Source organism: Prionailurus bengalensis, chromosome B2, assembly GCF_016509475.1.
Source record: "Prionailurus bengalensis isolate Pbe53 chromosome B2, Fcat_Pben_1.1_paternal_pri, whole genome shotgun sequence".
Taxonomy (NCBI): Eukaryota; Metazoa; Chordata; class Mammalia; order Carnivora; family Felidae; genus Prionailurus; species Prionailurus bengalensis.
In genome coordinates, this window is record NC_057349.1 from 32755252 (window position 1) to 32779890 (window position 24639).

Sequence of the window (24639 nt, forward strand, 5' to 3'; positions counted from 1 at the left end):
TACATCAAAGCAGGCTAACGTAGGGGAGGGGCAGGTATTGTAGTCTATCCATCCCAGATTGTATTTTAAGAGCTCTTGGGGAATTAGCCTCTTCACATTAAGAAAATTCTAACAGGAACGTCACAGCACCACGGTAGACCAAAAGGGGAGAGATTTGGGGGTACATGTAGTTAATGGTAATAATAGTCACGATTTATTTCACACCTGTTATGTTCCAGGCACTAAACTAGGTGCCTGACATCCTTTGTCTAATTCCAACAACCCGGTGAAGCAAGTGTAATTATCGTGATAATAAAAACAAGAAAAGTCTCTGAGTACTTATGTGCTAAGCAATTCATCTTTATTGTCTTGTGTAACATTCACAGGACCTGTGAGGCAGGTGTTGTTGCCGTGTCCATTTTCCAAACAAGGGAACCAAGGCATAGATCAATTAAGTAAGTTGTCACACAGCTTATTAAGATAAGGAAGTTAAACCTCAGAGGGGTCAAGTAATATGTCCTTTTTTACCCAGCAAACAAGCAATTGAGTGGAGTCCATGATTTCTCCTCTACATGCTCTCAACACATCTCCTCCTGGCAATGGGAAATTCCAGGTTGATGGGAGGGCAACTGGAACCAGGAACTGCTAGGGTGTGGAAGATGGTGGGATTTCATCAGCTGCAGACATGAACGTATTCCTTACATGGAGAGTGTCCATTTTGCTCTGGGACCCCAGCCCAGGCATCTGCCAAATGTCTCCTGGCTTTGCTGGCCTGTCTCAATAATCCTTTGCTGCCTCTTGCCCCATCTGGCTCATCAGAATCCCAGCACACTCATCAGGATACTGTCTCCTTCAGGAAGCCTTCCTGGATGACCCTAAACCAGAGCCCTTTGACCTTCTCTGGGACGTTGTGCACTCACGTGGCTATCCTCTTCATCCTTGGGGTAGGTACTGTCATCTGGCCCCCCTAACTAGGTGTTGAATTCCTCCAGGCTCTAACACCTAACAGGAAATCAGTACTCAGAGAATTCTCATTGAACAAATGCTGCACGTGGGCATTCCCCCTGGTCACTAGGGTCATGAATTTCATTCGGTGCCTCTGGTGAGGGAGGATGGGAGAGGGATGGCAGGAAGCATGTGTGATCAGCCCAGGTACACACAATAGGGAGTGGTGAGGTCTGTGGCTAAGGAGAGTTTGCAGGACCACCTGAGGGGCTTACAATCAAATTCAGCCACCCCCGTTCCCCATAAATGCCTAGTACCTAATCACCCTGTGAACACTCCCATTATCTTCCCCTTTCCCTAGCTTTATTTTCCTACTTTGTGCATACAATCTTAAAACATATTCTTTATACTATTCATTATACTCAGCATTTTCCCCTCACACATGCTCTGCCTGAGGGTAGAGATTTGGTCTGTTTTGCACTCTACCGGAGGGAGCCCAGCCCCGGTGGTGCCTTGCACAAGATAGGCTCTCAACAGATCGGTGTTGAATAAATCATCAGCCCCTTGCATCTATCTACAGTGAAGAGAGCTGCCCCAGTCTCCCTGCAGTGTCCACGCTCCCCGAAACATTCCCGGTTCAGGGCAAGAAGAGCGAGGGGTCAAGGCAAAGCCGGTGGGGGTTACAACAACCCTCCCCCCACTCCCCGCCTTCCCCCCCCCTCCCCCCCAGCCCCAAGGAGATGGCCTAGGTCTATCTTGGGGACAGCAGGTCCAACAGGAACTAGGGCGCGAGGTTTAATGCCTGCCCCACGGGGTCAACGGGGGCACTTCTGGGCGAAGGTGATGTGGGGGCGGGGGAGGATGGGATGGGGGAGGAGGGGCCGTCCCTCCAGAGCGCGCTCGCTCTCACACACACACACACACACACACACACACACACACACTCACTCTCACCATACACGCACCCGCTCGTGCCAGAACACGTAGGATTAGGAGAGGCCAGAAGCCGACAGACGGACGGTCAGGGCCGGAAGAATGTCCCAGAAGGTGTGGAAAGGGCAATGAGGGGAGGGGAGCGACGCCCCCGGCTCCGGACAGCCGTTGCAGGGGGGCTGGGGCGGGGGGACGAGGGGCGGGCGGGGGCCAGCCGGGAGCAGCCCCTGGAGGCGGGCGCCGGCCGGGGACCTGGGGGAGCGGGCCCCCCCTCCGCGGGCGCCTGCTAAGCCGGGAGCTGCCTCCTCGGCACCTGCGCAGGCACCGCGCCGCCCTGCGCCGAGCTGCCATTGGCTCGCTAAAAATGCCTCTCTAATCTGCGCCCATCTGTGCACGCCTCCTCCTTCCTCCCCCCTCCTCCTCGGCTCTGACCTTCCTCCTTCCCGCAGCCCCGGCGCGGTCCGGAGAGACGCGGTGGCGGCGGCGGTGGCGGCGGCGGCGGCGGCGGCGGCGCAGCCTCCTCTTCCCCCGGGAAGTCGTCCGGGCTTGAGGCCGGCCCCAGACGCCCCGCTCTGCCCCGTGGCGCCGCCGAAGGTGCCGGGCCCTCCTGCCCCCAGGTAGGGGGTCTGGCCCTGGGAGAGAGGGTGCGGAGGGAGGGGGCCAGTTAGGGATGCGGGTCTGCGGTGGGCGCAGAGGCTGATACCTCGGGGATTGGGCACTGGAGAGAGGTGGGCGCGCGCCGGGGCTGCCTTGCAGGCACCGGGGCTCGCGGGCATCACCCAGGCAATGCCAGGATGCCCCTGCGCCCGGCCCCTTGGGAAAGGCAGCTAGCAGCGGAGGCCTTTACCCTGGGGAAAACGCAGGAAATAGGTTCCTGGGGAAGCTGGGACCCAGGCCCGGGGGTTCCGAGTCTCTGGCCTGGGGCGGTGTGGTCCCAGCAGGGCGGGTGGGCTTGTGCCAGCTTGGTGCGTAAGCTATTTATGGATCAGAGTGGGCTGGGAGAAACACAGCAGTTGATGCGCCCTATGCCGTGTCTGGTTTACAATTAAAGACATTTTCTTCTGTCTCTCTACCCCTTCCTTCATAGCTGGGATGGGAGTGGGGAGGAGAGAAGGAGGAGATGCTAAGTAGCCTGCAAATACAGCAGAAGCCATGGTCTTTCTGACACTGCTCTCCTCCCTATCCCCTGGGCCACTTGCTGCCGGTTGGAACCCTCTCCCTCTTATTTTTGCCTTAGGAGGGCAGGAAAAGATTAAAGAGCCATCAGGGTGTGAGGGGCACAGTGGCAAACCCCAGAGCTTGGCCAGACCCAGCTTCAAGCCCCGGCTGCCCCCTACCCCCACAGCCCAGCTCTGCACCCCACGTGCAGTGACACATGTGGCCGCTTTTCTCTGGGCACAACCATAAATAACCTACATTGCCCTGGCTCTGGCACAGCCGGGGTGCAAACAGAACCGTCAATGATTTTGGAAATTCTATGCCTTCCAAAGGCCCACCTGACCTTCCCATCACATGCAAATCACCACTCACAAACCATCCCCTCCAGGAAGCTTCGTGATACCCCAGGTGAGATCCTTGCCTCCTGCCCTGCATTCTTCAACCTAGTCTGCCTTGTGGTTTAGTTATTTATGTCTTGTCTGTCACCCTCTGGACCAGAGGTGCCTTCAGGGTAGGAATCTGTTCCATTCACTTCTGCCATTGACCCTGAACCTGACCAGGGCCTGGCACCGAGTAAATGTTTGTAGAATGAGTGAATGAATGAATTTGGACTATGGGAAGTAGCTGGCAACCTGAAGCTGGGGAGCGAGCCTCCCCTGGGGCTTTCCTTCCATCCCCCAGGACTAAGAGCCACCAAAATCAGACAGTCCCATTTAGGCCCTTTCTGGTCCTGCGGCTGATGGATAGTGATGACATTGGGAGATAGACGTCACAGTCCCGATGGCTTCAGAGGGTCTTTTTGGGCCCCTGGTTTGAGTGCCCTGGTCTAATCTAGGCTTGGTAGAAGGCCTGGTGGAAGTCTGGCTTCCCTCAGGCCCCTGGGTTGGCATTTTCTTCCTGGGGTGCTCAGCTCAGACCAGGGTTCTCTGTCTCTGTCTCTGTCTCGGCCTTTGGGAAAGTTCTGGTCAGCTTCAGGGAGTTTGGGAAGTCCCAAGCCAGGCCATCTTCAGCTTCTGGGGTCCTCGTGGCGAGCTCAGAGCAAATCTCCTGATTCCATCGTGTGGAGGAGGAAACCCAGGCCAGAAGAAGAGGCCAGGGGTTCTGAGGTCTATGACGGATATGGACATGTGCAGAGTTTCTTTCTGGCCCTTGTTGCTCCTTTGACAGCCAAGACATCTGCAAGATGTTCTTGTCCTGGCCTTACAGAGGGGGAGACTGAGGCCCAGAGAAGGTCAGCAGCAGAGCCAGGGATGGCACTCAGTTCCTGGCTCCAAGTCCAGTGCTCTCTCCACTGGGCTCCAGGGAGCTGGGGTGAGGGCCCAGACGCAGGTCAGAGAGTGATTGTTCTAGAACCCCAAGGCTCCCCCTCCCTGGCTGTCTTGGCTCCTAGTAATGGAGAGGGTACGGAAGCATGGAGGGGTGCTTCAGGGGTAGGGAGAGGCGAGGGGGGGATGTGTTAGTGCCTGGAAGGGGTTGGCCCTGGGGGGGGGGTCTCGAGAAGAGGGTGCAGTAATAACAGTAGAAACTACCAGCACACAGCATTCGTCATGTGCCAGGTCCTATTCCAACTATTAACTCATTCAATCCTCACTAAAGCCCAATGAAGTAGGGACGCTATTATCCCCATTTTACAAAAGGGGAGACTGAGGCACAGAGAAGTGATCTGTCCAAGGTCACACAGTCTGAAAGTGGAGGAGCTCGGATTTGAACTTTGGCTCCAGAGTCCATGCTCTTAACCTGTATTCTCTATTGCAAGAGCAAGAGGGCTGTGAAGCTGGCTGCTGGGGGCTTGCTGTCTCCACGGAGATGCAGGTTTCAGGTCCTCAGTGGCTAAAGTTCAGGCGCTGTGGGTGGGAGGTGCAAGATTAAGTGTGACTGGGGGTTGCGGCTGCTGAGAATACTAACCAATATCAAGGAGCAGGAGGGTCACCTTTGCAGGATGCACAGCTGACCCTGCTCTGCATCCTTCAAATGGACAAAGGGCAATCTCCTAAAACTGGCACTGTTGCCCTCCCCAAGCCTGTGTTTCCTCTTTCTTTTCACCCTCCCTCTGCCCTCCAGCTGCTCTGAACTGCTCTCAGTTCCTCAAATAAGTCATGCTCCTCTCACCTGCAGGCCTGTGCACAGGCTGTTCCCCCCCCACCCCACCCCCAACTAGAACACTCTCCCTCCTCCTCCCTACACATTTCTTCTCACCCTGGGGTGGCTGAGACTTCTGTTCCTCCCAGAAGTTTCTCTACCTGGGCCTGCTGCTCAGCGCCCCCCTCCCCCATAGCACCCTCCGGGGCATTTGGTTGTTGCCCCGCCTTCTCCCACCCCAAAGGCCATGAAATCCAAGGGCAGGGTCTGTGTCCTGTTCCCAGTGTCCCCAGTGCCTGGCACCGGATAGCCCTAGCTCCCTTAGGGAATGAGTGAATGTGGCCCCTCATGTCACCAACCTCAGGACACATACAGCATTTTTCTTCTCCCCCACAGGAGTTGAGGAAACCACTCATAAATTTGCATATAGCCCCACAGCAGGGATAAGCTGGTGGTAGAAAGCCTTCACTGGAGAGGTGAAAGGGCCTGTGGACCTGGTGGGACAGGGGAGAGCACTTGGGGTGGGGGAGTTCACCCATTTGGGGGAAGCCTCCCCCCCCCGGGAAACAGGATGAGGGGGCAGGTTGAGGGGGTGGAGAAGGAGTGGGTGTGCCAGGTGGAGGAGGGGTGCTTGATTTGGTTTTAGATTTTTCTTAAATTAAAAAAAAAAAAGCTTTTATTTTCTTATTCCCAAAATAATATGTGTTTATTGTGGAAAATGTAGAATGTACTGGAAAGCCAAGCAAACTCCATTAGCCAGCATCAGACCCACCTGATGTAGGCACTTTGTGGCTGGTTTCCAGCCAGGGGGGCAGCAGACTGGGGCAGGGGTGGGGGGAGATGGGGACTGAGGACAGGCCAGGTAGAAAGTGAGAGGGATCAGTGTGTAGGTGGCGGGGGGGGGGGGGGTGTCCCTGAGCCTTGCCCGTGGACACCAGGGAAGGAAGCAGGCAGGATGGGGTGGAGGGAGAAGCGGAGCTCCGATGCAGGCGGCCACGGACAACCTCAGGGACCCACCATGAGCTCTGGAGCTAGAGCGGCCCTTTCGAGCAGAACTTGATGGTCAGGCAGCCAGACCTCAACACCCATCAGGCTCTGGGTGGGGCCCTGGGCTTGCCCTTAGGCAGGTGGTTCTGCAGCAGCAGCAATGAGGGGCTGCTAGCCAAGGGTCATGTGCTGGCATCACCCACCCCCCCCCACCCCCCCCTCCCCACACCCCCGGCAGCTGGGACCAGAGACAGAGCTTACCACCAGAAAGGACGGGTGGGAAGGAATCCACAAGGGGAGAAGACCAGCAGGAACCTGGCTCTGAGGGGGTGGAACTCTAACGCCAGGGAGGTTGGTAGGGCCATCTGGGGGGGGGGGGGTGGGGAGGGAGAGGCGGGGAGTGTGCCCGTGGGCGTGGCGGAGGGGTGCCTCCCTAGACCTCTTGGGTGGCAGGGCCAGTGGGCTGCCTGATGGCTGGGAGGGCAGAGGAGGCCTCGGGTACTCTTTAAAAATCACTTGATATTGGGACGCTTGGGTGGCTCAGTCAGTTTGCCGCAACTCTTGATTTCAGCTCAGGTCATGATCTCACAGTTCGTGAGATCGAGCCCCCTGCCGGGCTCTGTGCTGACAGGGTCCTGCTTGGGATTCCGTCTCTCTCTGCCTCTCCCCTGCTCTCCCCAAGTAAATAAATAAACATTAAAAAAATAAAAGAAATAGTTTAAAAATCACTTCATGTTAAAATGCTGGGGGCAGGGGGTGCTGCGGTAGGCTTACTGGATAAAGTAAATCCAAGATGCCCAGTTACATTTGACCTTCAGAGAAACCACAAATTTGTTTAGTACCAGCGTGCCCTAAATATTGCGTGGAATGCACTCGCACTAGGAATTTTATTTGTTGTTTATCTGGAAGTCAAATTTAAGTAGGTGTCCTGCATTTTTAGTTGCTACATCTGGATACCCTACACAGGGAGTGGAGAGGGGTAAAGAGAAAGAGAGGTGAAGTGTGGGAGGGGTCCTAATTTTCTCTTCTTTTGTACTGTGGACGGGCTCAATCGCTACTTGTTTGAAGCTGACGGTTAAAAAGAAATTAAAGTATCCCTCTGTTCGAAATCAACCAGACGGTTTCGAATTTTGTGTCCGGAAACTGTTTGTTTACTGCCTAGAGAATAACTCCTCATTTGTGGAGTTTGGTTCTCTGGTGCCGCTCAGAAATACGGGCCGTGCTCTCATTTATTCAGGAGGCACAAAAGGAGATTCGATGATCAAGGGTGGCGTCACTATAATAATGGTAATGCATTCGAGAAATCAAAGTCCTCATCACAATAAAGCTCTTAGGTGGCAGAGAGTGTGGGAGACCGGAAGTCTCACCTCAGCCGGGGAGAATAGGTGGGCCACAGTAATCAAAGCTTTGATCTGGCAGTTTCTCCCCCAGGTGCCCTCGTAGTGGGGTGCAAAGACAGCTGGGTGGAGACGGTCAGTGTGGCAGAGCCACATCAGGAGGGCTGGTGGTGTAGTTAGGACCTCTCCGGCCCGTGTGATTTTAGGCAGCTGTTCAGTTCTTCCATTTGGTCAGTGAGTCTCCACTGAGTGCCTCCCGGGTGCCAGCCACTGTTTTAGACGCTTGGAGATCTGACCAGAAAGAACAGATGGTCAGCAGGTATGGCAGGTTGAGGCAAGTGACTTTGTAGAATAGCATATTTAGTATGAGTCCATTAAAAAAATATATACATGTGTACCTCTGTGTCCACACTGCATAGAAATGTCTGGAAGGCTGTGTACCCCGTCGTTATCAGAGCTTACCTCTGGGGGCAGGTATTAGGAGGCTCAGTGCCAAGCAAGATGGGGAATGTTTCCTTTTTGTTTCAGCCATGCCGTGCTGTTTGCCTTTTCTGACAGCAAATGTCATTACTCATAAAAACATAATTAAAATTATACTTGATGATGTCTGGGTTTTTTCTTAGAAATCTTAAAAAATGAGCGTTTGAATTGCTTTCCCCTTAGTCTGACGGCGTTTGAGTCAGATGCTGCCACTTGGGTTTAAATTTTTGTTTGTGGCTGGTTTTGAACTGGGCCCCTCCTAGGACCCCTCTTTCTCCTTTCCTTCCTTGCCTTCCTGGGGTGGATGCAACCTGGTGGGATGGGCAAGGGGCTAAGGGAAGTCTGGGTGTCAGGAAGGCAGAAGCATTGCAGAAGCCAAGTCTCCATGAAAGTGGTGTTGGGCACCCACCGTGTGCGTGGTACTGAGGTCTCCTGCGGGGGAGACGAAGGAGGGAGGCAGGCCCTGGACAGCAGTGCCAGGGGGCCCAAGCGGGCCTGAGGTCCACTGACATGTGCCGGGCACTATTTTCTTCACGTATTTTTTAACTCATTTAGTTTCCTTAGTCACCTTACAAGGTTATACCCATTTTACAGATGTGGAAACTGAAGTTAAGTGACTCGCCTGAGGTCACACTGCGAGTAAGTGGCTGAGGCAGGATTCATACCCATGCGGTCTGGATCTAGAGGCTCCGCTCTTGACCTCTACGCCATGGCACCTGTCGTTAGGGAGTGAAGAGGAGGCATGCTCCCGAAGACCATGGAAGGTCTTCTGCGGGAGGTAGATCCGGAAGGAAAAAGCTGGTAGATTCGTAGAGGTGGAAGGTGCCTTCCAGGCAAAGTGACAGCAGGGACAAAGGTGCATAGGCTGGAGAGGTGGGCTGTAGGGGGCTCTGGGGAGGAAATCAGTGTAGGAACCTGAGGGAGGAAGTGGGAAATGAGGCTGGTGGGGAATGTGCCAAATATTTGAAGCCATTGGCCTCATTGGACTTTCTGGGACAGGTGGCCCAGAGCCCCTCAGCTCCCTTCCATCCCACCTGGGCCCTCCCAGGGCCACCCACCCTGCCCTTGGCCTGCCTCAGTCCAACCTTGACCAACCACTGGAGAAGAGAGACAGCTGAGGGAGGGCAGGAGCATGGGCTGGGGGCAGGGGCGAGGTGGGGGGGGGGGGCGACAGGGTGAGGTCCTGGCCCTTATACTGACTCATGCAGGGGCCTTGGGCCATTCAACACCTTGCCTTGGGACTCAGTTTCCTCTTCTGTTCTTTACATTTTGAACTTTTTATTATGGGAAAAGATAAGCATTTACAAAAGTAGAGAGAATAGTATCCCGAACCACCATGTACCCGTTGCTCAGCTACAACTCCTATCAATTGATGGCCAGTCTTGTTTCGTTTCTGCCCCCTATTCTCCTTTTCCCCTAGTAATTCAAACTGGGTGGGATCACTCCAAGGCGTCAGTTCATTACAAATATACCAAGATGTATCTCTCTCTAAGTGATAAAGACTTTTCCCAACATAAGCACAGTACCATTATTATACCTAAGAAGAAACTTTCCTTTCCTTTATATTGTCACATATCCATTGAGTATTCATGTTCCCAGTTATTGCAGACCTTTCTTTCTTTCTTTCTTTCTTTCTTTCTTTCTTTCTTTCTTTCTTTCTTTCTTTCTTTTCTTTCTTTCTTTCTTTCTTTCTTTCTTCCTTTTTCTTTCCTTCTTTCTTTCTTTCTTTCTTTCTTTCTTTCTTTCTTTCTTTCTTTCTTTCTTCTTTCTTTTTCTCTTTCTTCCTTTCTTTATCTCTTTCTTTCTTCTTTCTTTCTTTCTTTCTTTCTTTCTTTCTTTCTTTCTTTTTCTTTTTATGGCTTATTTGACTCAAGATCCAAATAAGATTTACATATTGTTATTGGTTGATGCGTTAGTCTCTTTTTTTCCCTTTTAAAAAATGTTAATTTATTGTTTAGAGAGAGAGTTGGGGAGGGGCAGAGAGAGAACGAGAGAGAGAGAATCTCAAGCAGGTTCTGCACTGTGAGCACAGAGCCCAATGCAGGGCTCAAACTCACGAACCGTGAGATCATGACCCGAGCCGAAATCAAGAGTCAGACACTTGGCCGGCTGGGCCATCCAGGCACCCCTGTCTCAGTCTCTTTTAGTCCATAGGTTCCCTCTCCATCTTTTCCTTCATCCTTGGCAATTTATCTGTAGGAGAAACCAGGTTATTTGTCCCCTGGAATTTCCCGCAGCCGGATTTTGTTGGTTGTATCTCCGTGGTGTGGATTAACATGTTCCTCTGTCCCCTCTGTAAATTGGGTAGTTGGATTCATCTGCCTTCTGACTCCCCTTCATGCTCTGTTCAGTAAGCCCTCCTGACTCTACCTTCATGACGCCCAGAGTCTGACCACTTCCCACCACGTTGTCCATTGCCGCCCTCCCTTCTGAACCGCCACTGTGGCTTTCCTGGATTATTGCAGCAGCCTCTGCCTGGTCTCCCTTGCCTCTCTCCTTGCCCTAGCAGCCAAAGAAACCCTTTTAAAACCTCAGTCAGATCATGTCCCTCCTCTGCTCAAAACTTCAATGACTCCCTCTTATTTGGAATAAAACCCAAAGTCCTATAAAAAATCCTATAACAGTCTACAAGGCCCTGCATGGCTTGCTGCTCAGTACTGCTGACCTCATCTCATGCCACTCACTCCTTCCTCACTGGGCTCCCCACCGGTTTTGGATGTATCAGATATCCTCCTGCCTCAGGGCCTTTGCACTGCTGTTCCCTGTGCCTGGCTGCAGAGGTCAGCATGGCTTCTGATGTTTCACATCTCTGCCCTCGTCACCTCCTCAGAGAGGCCTTCCCAGAGCATCTCACCTAAAGTAGCTGCTGTTGTTCTCCACCCTCTGCCCCCTGCTTTAGTTTCCTTCATAGCACTTACCGGTCCCTGATGTTACGATGTTGTTGGTTTCCTGTCTGTCTCCCCTGCCTCCCTGGGAGCTCGTGGGGGCAGGGCAGCATGACTGCCCGCAGAGCAGACCTCCTCTTCCCCTTACACGATTCTTGGTCAGCTCCTCTCTTTTCAGCATTTCCTGGAAAATAAAACAATGCTTCAGAGTTTACAAAATACTTCCTGTCCTAGGTCAGATGTGGGAAGCATAGGGAGGCATAATCGGAGACAGGGATTCCCGGGCAAGTGATTTATTGCAGGCAGCTCACAGAAGGGCGGGAGGGAGCCTGCAGAGTGCTCGAGAGGGGTGCAGCAAGTGCCAGGGGTGGGGTCGTCCTGCCTTGAGGCAAGCAAGGAGCCAGGCCACTGTGTACCCCCTTACCGGGCAGTCATTGGCTGCTCCCCGGGGGAGGGCATGACCTCTTGGGCATCTCGGGTGAGGAGGCGGCTCACCCAGAAGCCCCGGCCAACTCTCCGAAGGGGGGCAGCGGTCTAGGGCATCGTGCATACCTCCTCCGTTTTCATACCCATTTGCTGCTCCCTGTCCGGCCATCAGCTGTAAGGGAGGGATCTATTAGTGACCATTATTCCTGTTTGATAGATGAGGAAGTCGAGGTCCTGGGGGTGGGATCGTGGAATGACTTGCCTGGGATGGCACAGCCAAGAAGGGACAGACCTGGGATTGGAGCTCAGATTCTTCCAGGGGACCCTCTGACTGGCTGGTTAACGTCTTAGTGGCTGCTGGTTCTTAGTTGTCCTCTCACACTTCCGTTCAGCGAGCAGGTATCCAGTGCCGGGTGCCCTACTGAACCGGCTGCTGGCCATTCAGTGACGAGAACCCCCTCTCCTGTCGTCCGCACCCTGCTGACCCCCGAGGAGCCCTGAGCCCCAGCCTCTGCAATGACAACATGGACAACACGCGGTGCCCGTTGAGCACTTCCTGTGTGCTGGGCACTGTGCTAGGCTCTTCGTGTGCATTCACACACCGCAGGGTCACAGCACCCATTTCAGATGGGCAAGCTGAGGCTGCAGAGGGGCCTCAGGCTTCGGGCCAGGGTCCCTAGTGAATGCGTGATAGAGCTGGGACTCCAACAGGGTCTGAACGCGACTCTCACTCCCACCTCCCCTCCCCCAGCTCCACCCACAGTGGGATATCTGGTGTCACCTCTATCAGGAGCTCCATCGGACACCAGGCTGTTCCCCTTGCCTGCTCCCCAAGTGTTGGGTGACCAGCTGCCATCTCACCTGCCCCACTTGGCCGGGCCCCAGACGGGCACTTCTGAGGGGAGGTCTCCCTGACCCTACAGGGCCTAGGGTTCCTGCATCTGCCCCGCATTGCCTCCCAGCCCCTTTGTCACCGTCCCGACTGGCCGGGTGGGCCCTTGGGCCAGTCCCAGCTGGCCTGGGCATTGAGGGCCCCTCCCCCTCATACCAGCTGGCCTGGTAAGCTGCAAAGCTGGCTTGGCCTGGGTGCCCCTGGACAGGACTGGGGGTGGGGCGACAAATCACAGCAGGCTTCTTTACGCCTTACCACCCCCCACACAGGGTCAAGGCGAGCCCAATAGGGAGAAACTGAGTCAATGCCTGAGGGATGTTAAGGGTGGAGAGCCCCCCACGCTGCCTTGGTGATGCGGGTCTGTGAGGCAGTAGGATGGGGGTGGGTGCCCCAACCTGCATCAGCTCCAGATTCTTGAGACCCCTGCTCCCCCTAGGACCCTTTTTCTTTTTTCTTTTTTAAAATTTTTTTTATTAAAAAAAAAATTTTTTTTTCAACGTTTTTTATTTATTTTTGGGACAGAGAGAGACAGAGCATGAACGGGGGAGGGGCAGAGAGAGAGGGAAACACAGAATCGGAAACAGGCTCCAGGCTCCGAGCCATCAGCCCAGAGCCTGATGCGGGGCTCGAACTCACGGACCGCGAGATCTTGAGCTGGCTGAAGTCGGACGCTTAACTGACTGCGCCACCCAGGCACCCCTTTAGGACCCTTTTTCTACCCCATCCCCAAGCCGCTCTGAAACATTGTTCAGCTGAGCTGGGCACTGGAGGCCAGGCTCTGTCCCAAGCCTCAGGCCTAGAGGCTCCCTCCCGGGGCTGCACGAAGGAGAGGCCTGTGGCCCCCTTGGCAGAGCTCCAGGCATATTTGTGCAAATTCTGGACATGAAATAGCCTGCAAAGCACATGCAAATTAGCCTGTCACCCAGTTGGTGTAGCCAGTGGCGCTGTTTCTCTGCTCCCAGCGTGGCCTGCATGGCTGGAGAGCTATGGTCTGCAGGCAGGTGAGGTGCCCCCCACAGCAGCTGGAGGGGTGCAGGGGAGGTGAGAGCCCCCAGAGCCGTGGCCACCCCACCTTTACTGCAAGTTAACGTCTGATTTCTGTCACATTTTCCTCCTCACCAGATGGTGATTTTCTAATTTGATCATTTTGTTTGCATAAGCTAGACTTCTGTAAAGAACTTTGCCTCTTCATTTATTTCGTTCTTCTGAAATATAGTGTGTTTAGCAGGATAAAGGCTTGATTCTTTCCCTTTGTTGATCAGTTATAAAGTCAACGAGTTCGTGTTCTGGCAACCTCCAAAGGAGACCAGTGAGTATTTTTCCCATTTTAAAATATAAAAGTGTATAAAATAGGTTATACATTTTAACAGATCAATACAAAGCCGGGGCGCCTGGGTGGCTCAGTTGGTTCAGTGTTCGACTTCGGCTCAGGTCATGATCTCATGGTTCGTGGGTTCGAGTCCCGCCTTGGGCTCTGTACTGACAGCTCAGAACCTGGAGCCTGCTTCAGATTCTGTCTCCCTCTCTCTCTGCTCTTCCCCTGCTCACACGCTGTCTCTCTCTCTCAAAAATAAATAAAGATTAAAAAAAATTAATACAAACCCAACATCCTTGTCACTACCATGTAGGTCAAAAAAAAATTGCTACAGTTCGAAGAGACCCCCACTCATACCCTTGTCCCCCACTGGGCCCCTCTCCCAGAGGACCACCGTTCTAAATAGTTAGTGTTACTAGCTGCTTGGTTTTTGTTTTTACCATGTAAGTATGCATCCAAAACCAAATAGTTATGTCTCTCTTTGAATTTTAATTAACGGAGGGGCATCTGGATGGCTCAGTTGGTTAAGTGTTCAACTCTGGATTTTCGCTCAGGTCATGATCTCACGGTTCGTGAGTTCAAGCCCTGCATCGGGTTATCTGCTGTCAGCGGGAAGCGCACTTTGGATCTTCTGTCTCCCTCTCTCTCTGCCCCTCCCCCACTTGTATTCTGTCCCCAAAATAAATAAACGTTAAAAAATTAAAAATAACAAAAGTGAATTTTAATTAACGGAATTATTATTCTTTCATGGCTGTTTTTTTTCAATTAGCATTTTCTTTTTACCAGGCATCTAGAGTGTTCTTTGTAGTAGTAATTATTTCATTTTTCTTTGTTGTATAGTGTTCCAATATGTGACCAGACCGTGATTTAATTCTCCAGGCTAGTGTTTACACGCATCCGGGTTGTTTCTGATATGTGGCTATGGTGAAAGATGCCACTCGGAGCGTGCTTCTTTTTTTTCTTTTTTTAATGTTTGTTCACTCTTGAAAAAGAGAGAGAGAGAGAGAGTGCAAGCAGGGAAGGGGCAGAAAGAGAGGAAGACACAGAAAGAGAGGAAGACACAGTCTCAGCATAATGCCTAAGTTGTCCCATCTTTGGCCTGTGGGATGCCTCTGGCACCCTTTTCACACAAAACACACTGTGTTTAGAAGTGTCCTTGCTTGGGGCGCCTGGGTGGCGCAGACGGTTAAGCGTCCGACTTCAGCCAGGTCACGATCTCGCGGTCCGTGAGTTCGAGTCCCGCGTCAGGCTCTGGGCTGATGGCTCGGAGCCTGGAGCCTGTTTCCAATTCTGTGTCTCCCTCTGTCTCTGCCCCTCCCCCATTCATGCTGTGTCTCTCTCTGTCCCAAAAATAAACAAACGTTAAAAAAAAAAATTAAAAAAAAAAAAAAAAAGAAGTGTCCTTGCTTTCTGGAATGAAGACGCTCTAGTCTCCGCAGAGCTGCAATCAGCCATTTCTTTGAAGAGCTGTGGGGTATAGATATCTATTTTTTAAATTGAGATATAATTCCATATCTATACAATTTTATCCCTTTTAAAATGTATAATCCGGTGGCTTTTAGCACATTCACAAACTTGTGCCACGTCACCACTATCTAATTCCAGAACATTTCCATCACTCCAGGAAGGAACCCCATACCCTCGAGCCAATTACTCCTCAGTTCCCCTCCCTCAAGCTCCTGGCAGCCACCAGTCTCCTCCCTGTCCCTGTAAACTTAATTTTCCTGGATAATCCAGTAAGTGGACTCTTTTTTTAAAAAATATTTTTATTTATTTTTTGAGAGAACAGAGTATAAGGGGGGGAGGGGCAGAGAGAGAGGGACAGAGGATCCAAAGCAGGCTCTGCGTTGACAGGCTGACAGAGCCCCCAGAGCTCACAAACTGTGAGATCATGACCTGTGCCAAAGTCAGACGCTTAACCAACTGAGCCACCCAGGCACCCCTGGTAAGTGGACTGCTACGAGACTTTTCTGATTGGCTGCTTTCATGTAGCGTAATGTGGTTCAGGGTCACCGGCGTCATAGTACAGAGCTGCTTCATTCCTTCTTATGACTGAATAATATTCCATCACGTGGATACACACGTTTTATTGATAAATTAACGGACTTTAATCCATCAATCCATTGATGCATTAATGGACGTTTGAGTTGTAATGGCTTTTGGTTGTAATGGACTTTTGGTTGTAATGAGTAATGCTTCTGTGAGCATTTACGTATAAGTTTTTGTGTGGACATATGCTTTCGTTTTTCTTGGATATGTACCCGGGGTCACACGATAAATCAACCTTTAAGTTTTTGAGGAAACTACCAAGCTGTTTCTCAGAGTGTGCTGGTTTACGTTTCCACCAGCAGTGTGTGAAAGTTCCAGTTCCTCCTCATCCTCACCAGCGCTTTTTATCATCCGTCTTTTTGGTCATGGCCACCCTAGCGGGTGTGAAGTGGCATCTTATTGAGGTCTCGATGGGCATTTTCCTAATGATTATTGATGTTGAGCATCTTTTCATGTGCTCATTGGCCTTTTGTATATCTTCTTTGGAGAGATGTCTTCTCATATCCTTTCCCATTTTGCCATTGGGTACTTTGGGTTTTTATTGATGAGTTTTAGAGTTCTTGATATAGTCTAGATACTAGACGCGTAGCAGATATATGATTTGCCAACATGTTTTTCCCATTTCTGTGAGTTGTCTTTCCTCTGCGGGTCCATTTAATGAGGAATGGCCATTAGAGTCTCAGTCTGGGTGTTAGAGGCTTTATGCTTTATGAATTCGAGAAACCCACCAAAGAACCCACACATAGCCTCAGAAGCTTTGGGCAGTAGGGCCTTGGGCTATAAGGACCAGCCTTGCCCGATCCCTTCATTTCTCAGGGATACTGAGATGCAGAGAGGGGGGAGGTGGCTGCCTGGGGGCCCCTAGCTGCTGTGCGGCTGTGGGGCACCAGAGTCAGGTCCCCAGTTTAGTTCCCATTACTGCTCTTGGAGTCCCTGCCCGGCCACATCCCCCAAACCTCCCAGCCTCAAGCATTCCCTTTACTTCAGTGCCCCCCAGCTCTGCTTTATTGCTCTCAGCCTCTCTTCCTTCCAGGAGAAGCTCGTCCTCCTGGGATGAGCTCCTGTGGCCCCAGGGGGTGGGAGGTTGCATCGTACAATGCATTGGATGCATTGTCAGTGGTCAAATTTGGGAAAAACCAGGTACACCCGAGGTAAAGAATCTCCTTTACACAGGACTCATCCGTGCCTTTAACCTACTATTTTTTTTTAATGTTTGTTTATTTTTGAAGGAGAGAGAGACAGAGTGTGGATGGGGGAAGGGCAGAGACAGAGGGAGACACAGAATCCGAAACAGGCTCCAGGCTCTGAGCTGTCAGCACAGAGCCTAACACAGGGCTGGAACCCACGAACCATGAAATCATGACCTGAGCCGAAGTCAGATGCTTAACTGGCTGAGCCACCCAGCCGCCCCAACCTATTGTTGTTTATTTTGAATGTCACTTGTCAAAACTTAGAAGTAACCAAGATGTCCTATAAGAGGTGAATGTGGAAATAAGCTGGTATGCCCAGACAATGGAATACTAATCAGGACTCAAAAGAAATGAGCTATCAAGCCCATGAAAGACATGGAGGAACCTGAGAGACATTAATAAGTGAGAGAAGCCAGTCAGAAAAGGCTACATACTTTAGGACTCCAATTATATGACATTTTGGAAAAGGCAGAGCTCACAGAGACCATAAAAAGACCATGATTGGTTGCCAAGGCTTTGGGGAAAGGGAGGGAGGGTGAGAGGGGTGGATGGGTGAATGAATAGGTGACTTTCAGGGCAATGAAACGATTCTGTCGTGGTGGGCCCACGTCATTATACGTTTGTCAACATCTCTAGAATGTACAATGCCAAGCGTGAATGCTCGTGTAATCTATGGACCATGCTTGGTATTGATGTGTCAGTGTTGGTCCATTGATTTAACAAATGTGGCACATTGATGGGATGTTGATGGCAGGGAAAACTGGAGGCAGGGGTAAGTGGGGTATGTGGGAATCCTCTGTATTTTCTACTCAGTTTTGCTGTGAACCTACAACGGTTCTAAAAAGAAAGTCTGTTAATTAAGAAAGTAACATCGGGGAGTGATGAGTGTTACAAAGGAAAAATAACACGGAAGTAAGGGGCCAGGGAGTGACAGGGCTGGGCTGGCTGTTTTAGATGGGTTGGAGGTCGGAGACATGAATTAGAGGCCTGACAAGGCAGGGAACTGGGCCTGTGGACACACCAGGGGAAGAGCATCCCAGCATGAGGAGTGGCACATTCAAAGGCCCTGGGGCAGGAAAGAGCCTGATGTGTGTGAGGGACACAGAAAAGACAAAGTGCCTGGAGGGGAGAAGGGGCCGGGGGAGTAGCCGGGGGTGAGGGTCAGCAAACAGTTTGGGGTCCTGCATGTTCCACCTGCAGGCGGGGCAAGCCCTGGGATCTTTCTCAGGGAGACGGCGGGTCACTGGAGGGCTTCGGCAGGGGTGTGACATGTCAAAGTTAGATTTGTGATTTAAAAAGAGAAGCATCTGGCAAACAGATGGTAGGGAGCAGAGGTGGAAGGGGGACCTGTGAGGGGGCCACATGGTCCTGCGGGCAGGAGGTGATGGTGCTGACACACCGTCTGTGGCAGAGGGGGCTCTGAGTGGCTGGGTTCTGCATATATTTTGAAGGGAGAGGCAGTGGGATGTGGGGGTGAGACGAGGAGAGGAATCTCCATCGTTGGTTTGAGCATTTGGGTGAACAGTGGTGTCATTTTCTGGGATGGAGATGGCCAGGCTTGGAGCTGGTCCCAGAGCAATCAATAGTTCCATTGGGGTGGTGCCTGTGGCTCAGGCCGCTGAGCATCTGACTCTTGATTTTGGCTCAGGTCATGGTCGTAGGGTCCTGGGATCAAGCCCTGCATTGGGCTCCATGCTGAGCATGGAGCCTGCTTGGGATTCTCTCTCTCTCTCTCTCTCTCTCTCTCTGTCTCTCTCTGTCTCTCCCCTTCTGCTGCCTTCCCTGCTTGTGCATGCTCTCTCTCTAAAAAAAATAAAAAAAAATAAAAAAGAGTTTCATTGGGGACAGGTCAACCTGTTAGATATCCAAATAGGATGTTGAGGAGGTGGCTGGATATATGAGACGAGTTCAGTGCCAGAGTTGGGGCTAGAAATATAAGAGGGGGACATTTAAAGCCACAGGCCTGGAAGAGATCACTTGGAGAATGGGTGCACCCAAGGAAGAGAAGAGGCCGCAGGGCTGAGTCCTGGGTGTGAGGGCACATAGAAGTCGGAGAGCCAAGGAAAGATCGAAGTAGGAGGGTGATGTCAGAAGCAGGAAGGCCACAGATGTGAGGGCTCATGGGGTGGCAGTCACGTGGCTGTGGGAGGGGGGTTGGGGGGGCTGGGGCTCTGGCACTGTGGGAGCCAGTGATGGCCAGTGAGGGCCAGAGCCTGACTGGAGGGTTGGGGAAGGAGTGGCAAAGGGGCATCCAGACGGCCTTCCCAGGAGCGTCCTCTGTGACCCAAAGGAGCAGGCTCACAGGGCAGACACTGAGGATGGTGTGCAGCTCTGGGCGGACCTTTTTTTAATTGTTTTATTTTTTGTAATTTTTTTTAATGTTGTATTTCTTTTTGAGAGAGAGAGAGCACAAGTGGGGGAGGGATAGAGAGGGAGACACAGAATCCAAAGCAGGTTCCAGGCTCTGAGCTGTCAGCACAGAGCCCGACGCGGGGCTCGAACCCATGAACCATTGAGATCATGACCTGAGCCGAAGTCGGACGCTCAACTGACTGAGCCACCCAGGTGCCCCCCCCTTTTTTTTAAATGAGAGAAACAGCACCTTGTTCCCCCCTTTATGGGAGAGATTCTGTATGGAGGGAAACCCCGAGCCCACGGTAGAGGGGGATCATTGCAGCTGGAGAGCCAGGAGGGCAGGGGCTGGTGCCCGGTGCGAGGGAGGCAGAGCCTGGGCTGGGTGGGGGCCGAGCGAGTGCGGGGGTGCTGCCTGCAGACTGCTCGCTCCCATTTCCTCCCGACGACAGCACAGGCGTCAGCTGGGAGTGAGGAAGCGGCAGGTGTTATGAAACATTGGTCTCCGTGGCGGTTCTCACAGCCGCTGTGTGAAGTAGGTGCCACCATCCCCGCTTTTGCAGAGAATGAGAAATGAGAACGCGGGCCCAAGGGTGACTTGAGATTTGAGCGGGGCCTGGTGGATTCCAAGGGCCTTCCTCCAGGGGTGGACACCGGGATGTGAGTCTACACCCTGCTCTTCCAGCCTCGTGGCCTGTACGGCCCTTCACCTGCAGCGTGGACAGCAGGCCCCAGACGGGGGAGGTGACCGCCCCAAGGTCATACGGAGTGACGCTGGGTGGGAATGCATTTGTCATCCGGCCTCCATATGTTCCCACTGAACAGGGGGCCATGATGACTGTTTGGGTCCCTGGGACCTATATCTATCTGGACCCTGTGTCTAACAGTCCTTGAAAGGCCTGGGTGTTCCTCTTCTCCACGGCTGCTTAGCCGAATAAATGACCGCGTAAGTCCCTCTGGGGAGGGATTGGTAACATTAGCACCACATACATTTGGTCTGGGGTTACCGGGCCCGTCCTCCTGGGGACCTGGTCTCTGCTTCCGTCACTGGGATCCGAAACCTTGCTCGGGTCTGGAAATTGGGCAGAGGATCACGACTTCTGTTGATCGTCGGGCCTTGGTTTCTTTTGATTGTATAGAAGGGGCAGCGTCCTTGTTGGCTGCCCGGGCGGCCTGGCCCTGGGGCCACCATGAGCCACTTCCAAAGCTCTCCGGGCCAGACTGTCCCGGCTGCCGCTCCGACCTTGCTGGCGGTTGTGGTGACCGCACCCGCCTCACTGTTGACGACCCCGCACTGCCCCCTGGCCTTTTATCTGGGGATCCTATCATCTCCTCGCTGTCGGGCGCCTAGTCCCGTAACAACAGCTGTAGTCGGGTCTCCAGAGGACACTCAGCCCTGAGCTTGTCAGGCTGCCGGGACCCCTCCCAGCACCGCTTTTCCTTACGGCCTTGGCAAAGCGAGGGTCCGTCAGTCCTGCAGGAGGTAGACATCTGGTGGTTTTCTGGCCTGACTGGCATGTCCACCGAACGTGCCCACTCGCCTCAGGCTCTGGCCCCCTCTTCCGCCCTCTGACACGGCTGCCCCGGCCTTTCTGCTTCTCAACACCGTGGCCGTTGCCTTCTCCCCGTAACCCTTATATGTGGGATTCGCTCTCCCTTATCCAGCCCCGTGGCCCACCTCACCCCTTGATCCAGCCCTGAGATGGCACCCTGCGTGCTCTCCTGGCTTCCTCCCGGGCGTGGTGGCTCCGTCCCGCAGCCGGGCTGAGGTGTGCCTTCTCCAGTCACCGGTCTGGTGGCCGGGGGGTTTGGGGGCAGATCTGAGGGGGGATCCGCAGCGTGGTCCTCAACGTGAAGGCCCTGAGGGCTCACGTCCAAGTCCGGCTGTTTCCCAAGCCAGGCCTGACCTTGGTGCCATAGACTCATCGGGGGCTGAGAATTCAACCTTCTCTGACATTCTGCTCCCCTTATAATTAAGCTGTATCTCTATTCCTCAGCTAGTCCCTCCCCTCCAGCTGCGGGGGAGAATTTATATGCAGCTAAGGAGGCCCTCGGCTTTCACCCTGGGCCTTGAATTAGTGATTACTCGCTCTCAGCTCTTCGCTTTCTCCAGGGCACGAGAGCCCCCAGGAACAGCCTCCCCGTTCCGTGGGCTTTATAATGAATTACTGCTCCCCCAGCCTCTCACACTCCAGAGGTATTGCCCGGGCAGCGTGCTCCCTTCCACTGCCAGCCCGGGCAACTGTGAGCAGCTTCATTGCTGCCAGCTCTCTACCTGCCCAGCCCTGGTCCTCACTGCCAGCCACCGGTGGGGACCCAGGTCCCCACCCCTGCGTTCAGGGGCTGCTTCCTAGAACCACTGTTGGCACCCACTGGCCAGGTTGGGGTTCTGGGGAAACAGACTAAAATGATCTGTGGACGGTCACTGGGAAGTGTTCTCAGGAACACCCCTGGTAAGAGGGACGCGGGACTGGGCAGAGAGGGAGAGGCTGAACTCAGGTCTCCCTTGATCCCTGGAGGGGGGGGGGGCGGGGGGGGGGCTCTGAGGCTGTGGTGGCACGTCACAGGTGTCCTGCATTCAGGCGAGGGATCCAGGCCTGGTGGCAACCAGTTCGTTATTGGGTGTGAGTGCCCGCCGGGAAGGGTCTGTAGGTGGAGGGCAGTTCTTGGGGAGGGACTGAGAGTTCAGCAATAAATACTCCCCGCAGCGGGGGAGGGGACCTTTGTCCTGAAGCAGGGCTCTGGGCAGGGTAGCACCATTTATTTAGTCTTTCCGCTGTTGATGGCCATTGGGTGGTTTGGGGCTAATGCAAGTACCACCCCCGTGGGTATTCACGCACGTGTCTTTGGTGGCCGCGTGTGCTCATCACTGTTGCCTGGGTACCCAAAAGTGGAAGCGTTGGTCTGAGGCATGCGATGTGGTGAACTGCGGAGGGCACTGGCAAACAGTTTCCCAAAGTGGCCACTTTCGACCCCCACCAGCTGCATTTGCCAGTTCTGGTTGCTCTGCGTCCTTGCCAACACTTGATATCGTCTGTCCTTTAATTTTAGCCACTGTGGTGGTCCAGACAGCACGGATTCTTTTTTCTTTTCTAAAGATTGTTTTTTTAATTTTTATTTATTTATTTATTTATTTATTTATTTATTTATTTGTTATTTTTTAAATAGAGACTAATAGTTTTTTTTTCATATTTATTTATTTTTGAGACAGAGCACAAGCAGGGGAGGGGGCAGAGAGAGGGAGACACAGAATCCGAAGCAGGCTCCAGGCTCTGAGCTGTCAGTACAGAGCCCAATGTGGGGCTCGAACTCACGAAACGCAAGATCGTGACCAGAGCCGAAGTCGGCCACTCAACCGGTGCCCCTTTATTTATTTTTTTAATTTACATGCAAGTTAGTTAGCATATAGTGCAACAATGATTTCAGGAGTAGATTCCTTAGTGCCCCTTACCCATTTAGCCCATCCCCCCTCCCACAACCCCTCTAATAACCCTGTTTGTTCTCCATATTTAAGTCTCTTATGTTTTTGTCCCCCTCCCTGTTTTTATATTATTTTTTCTTCCTTTCCCTTATGTTCACCCGTTTTGTACCTTAAATTCCTCATATCACTGAAGTCATGATATTTGTCTTTCCCTGACTAATGTCACTTAGCATAATACCCTCCAGTTCCATCCACGTAGTTGCAAATGGCAAGATTTCATTCTTTTTGATTGCCGAGGAATATTCCATTGTATATATATATACCACATCCTCTTTATCCATTCATCCATCATTGGACATTTGGGCTCTTTCCATACTTTGCCTATTGTTGATAGTGCTGCTATAAACATGGGGGTGCATGTGTCCCTTCCAAACAGCACACCTGTATCCCGTGGATAAATGCCTAGTGGTGCAATTGCTGGGTCGTAGGGTAGTTCTATTTTTAGTTTTTTGAGGAACCTCCATACTGTTTTCCAGAGTGACTGCATCAGTTTGCATTCCCATCTAAAGATTATTTTTAAATGCTTGTTTATTTTTGAGAGACAGAGAGAGAGACAGACAGAGCACAAGCAAGGGAGGGGCAGAGAGAGAGAGAGATACAGAATCTGAGGCAGGCTCCAGGCTCTGCCCTGTTGGCACTGAGCCTGTCGCGGGGCTCGAACTCACAAACGGTGAGATCATGACCTGAGCCGAAGTCAGACACGTAACTGACTGAGCCACCCAGGTGCCCCCGGACAGCACTGATTCTTATGTGCAGTCAGGGTGGGAGGCCGCTGCTCCCTGGCAGGTAGGTGGATGTGAGATTTGGGGAACCTTGGACCACCCCCACCTGACTGCACCTGGTATCCATTCCCTTCTTCAAATCCTGGCAGACGCATTAAAACATTATCAGAAAATAAATGACATCCTCATGAGACTTTGGTTTGTCCAATTTCTTGTAGCCTGAGATCAGCTTTCACCATTTTGGGTGATGGAAAGGAAACAGGTAAGCTGGGCTTATGTGGGGTCTCCTGAGGACACCAGGACGCAGCGACGGTGACTCACTCTGTTTAGCGTTTCACAGTTTCCAAAATGCCTTTTCATCTGAGCTCCTTTGGGCCTCACCACAGCCCTCCAGTTAGTGCAAAGTGAGCCATGACCCCAGCGATGGATCCCAAGTCAAGGACCCCAACTTAACTTCTGCATCTTATTGGCCTATGCCCACCCCCCTTCCTTTAGACAGCAGCTCAGAGCCAGCTCATTAGTGGGGTTTAACCCCTTCTGCCCAGTTCTGCATTCCCCCTGCTTGTTTTATGAGGTCCTCCTGCCTGTTGCCCATTAATGTTCTCTTAGAAGCAGGTAATTCCCAAGGGTCTCCGGGGCTAAGTGCTAATTGGACCAGAGCTTCTCCAACCTTGATGCGCTCTGGAGTCTCCTGGGAACTTTGTTAAAAGATTCAGGGTCAGGAGGTCTGATGGGCCCAAGATTCTGCATTTCTCACAAACTCTCAGGTGATGCCAGTGCTTCTGGCCCGTGGACCACACTTTGAGCTGTGAGAAGTTAGACCCCGCCCCAGCTGTGGGCTGTGTAGAACGGTCTTTATGACGTGCCTGGCGTCCCCCATGGAGCTCAGGCAGACACTGGTTAGTTACTGCCTGGAATCTGGCCTGAGCGTCAGTTACTACAAGTTCAAGCCTCTCTCTGGTTTTCCCGTTGTGAGACACACTCATCAAGCCATTTGGCTCATTTCAAAGCCTGTTACTCTTCATACGTCTCTGGGGAACATCTCTGTCTCCTCCCTCTTCCTGCTGTCTTCTCTTTCCTCAACACTCCTAATTCCCATCCTCCTCTTGCCCCAAACGGGCAGAATCTCAGCTAGACATTCGGCAGAAAGCTGGCTGAGTAAACTTATTTATACTAAAGTGTGAATGACTCACATCTCTTCCCTTAACTCTTCCAGGGGTTAGTTAGACGTGAAAGAGAAGGAGCTGTTGGTTGTTAGAAAAGTTGACAGTGAGGGAAAGAACAGAAGATACTCAGGAAGTCTTTCCCGCACCCCCTAACATTTCCCAAGCTTGGGATTATTATTGGAATCATACGAGGGAACTTTAAAAAATAAAACAAGCCAGGAACACTTGGGTTTTACCCCAGATTAATAGACTCCAGAATCTCC

General features: G+C 52.3%; 1 protein-coding gene across 1 annotated transcript in view; it reads left to right on the forward strand.

Annotated features, from left to right (window-relative positions):
• Positions 1–2337: 2337 nt before the first annotated feature.
• The window catches only part of PACSIN1 (protein kinase C and casein kinase substrate in neurons 1), a 56934-nt gene continuing 34632 nt past the window's right edge, over positions 2338–24639 (forward strand). Inside the window, exon 1 of the mRNA XM_043591208.1 lies at positions 2338–2474. The gene's annotated coding sequence lies outside the window, so the exon portion shown is untranslated. The remainder of the gene's footprint in view (positions 2475–24639) is intronic.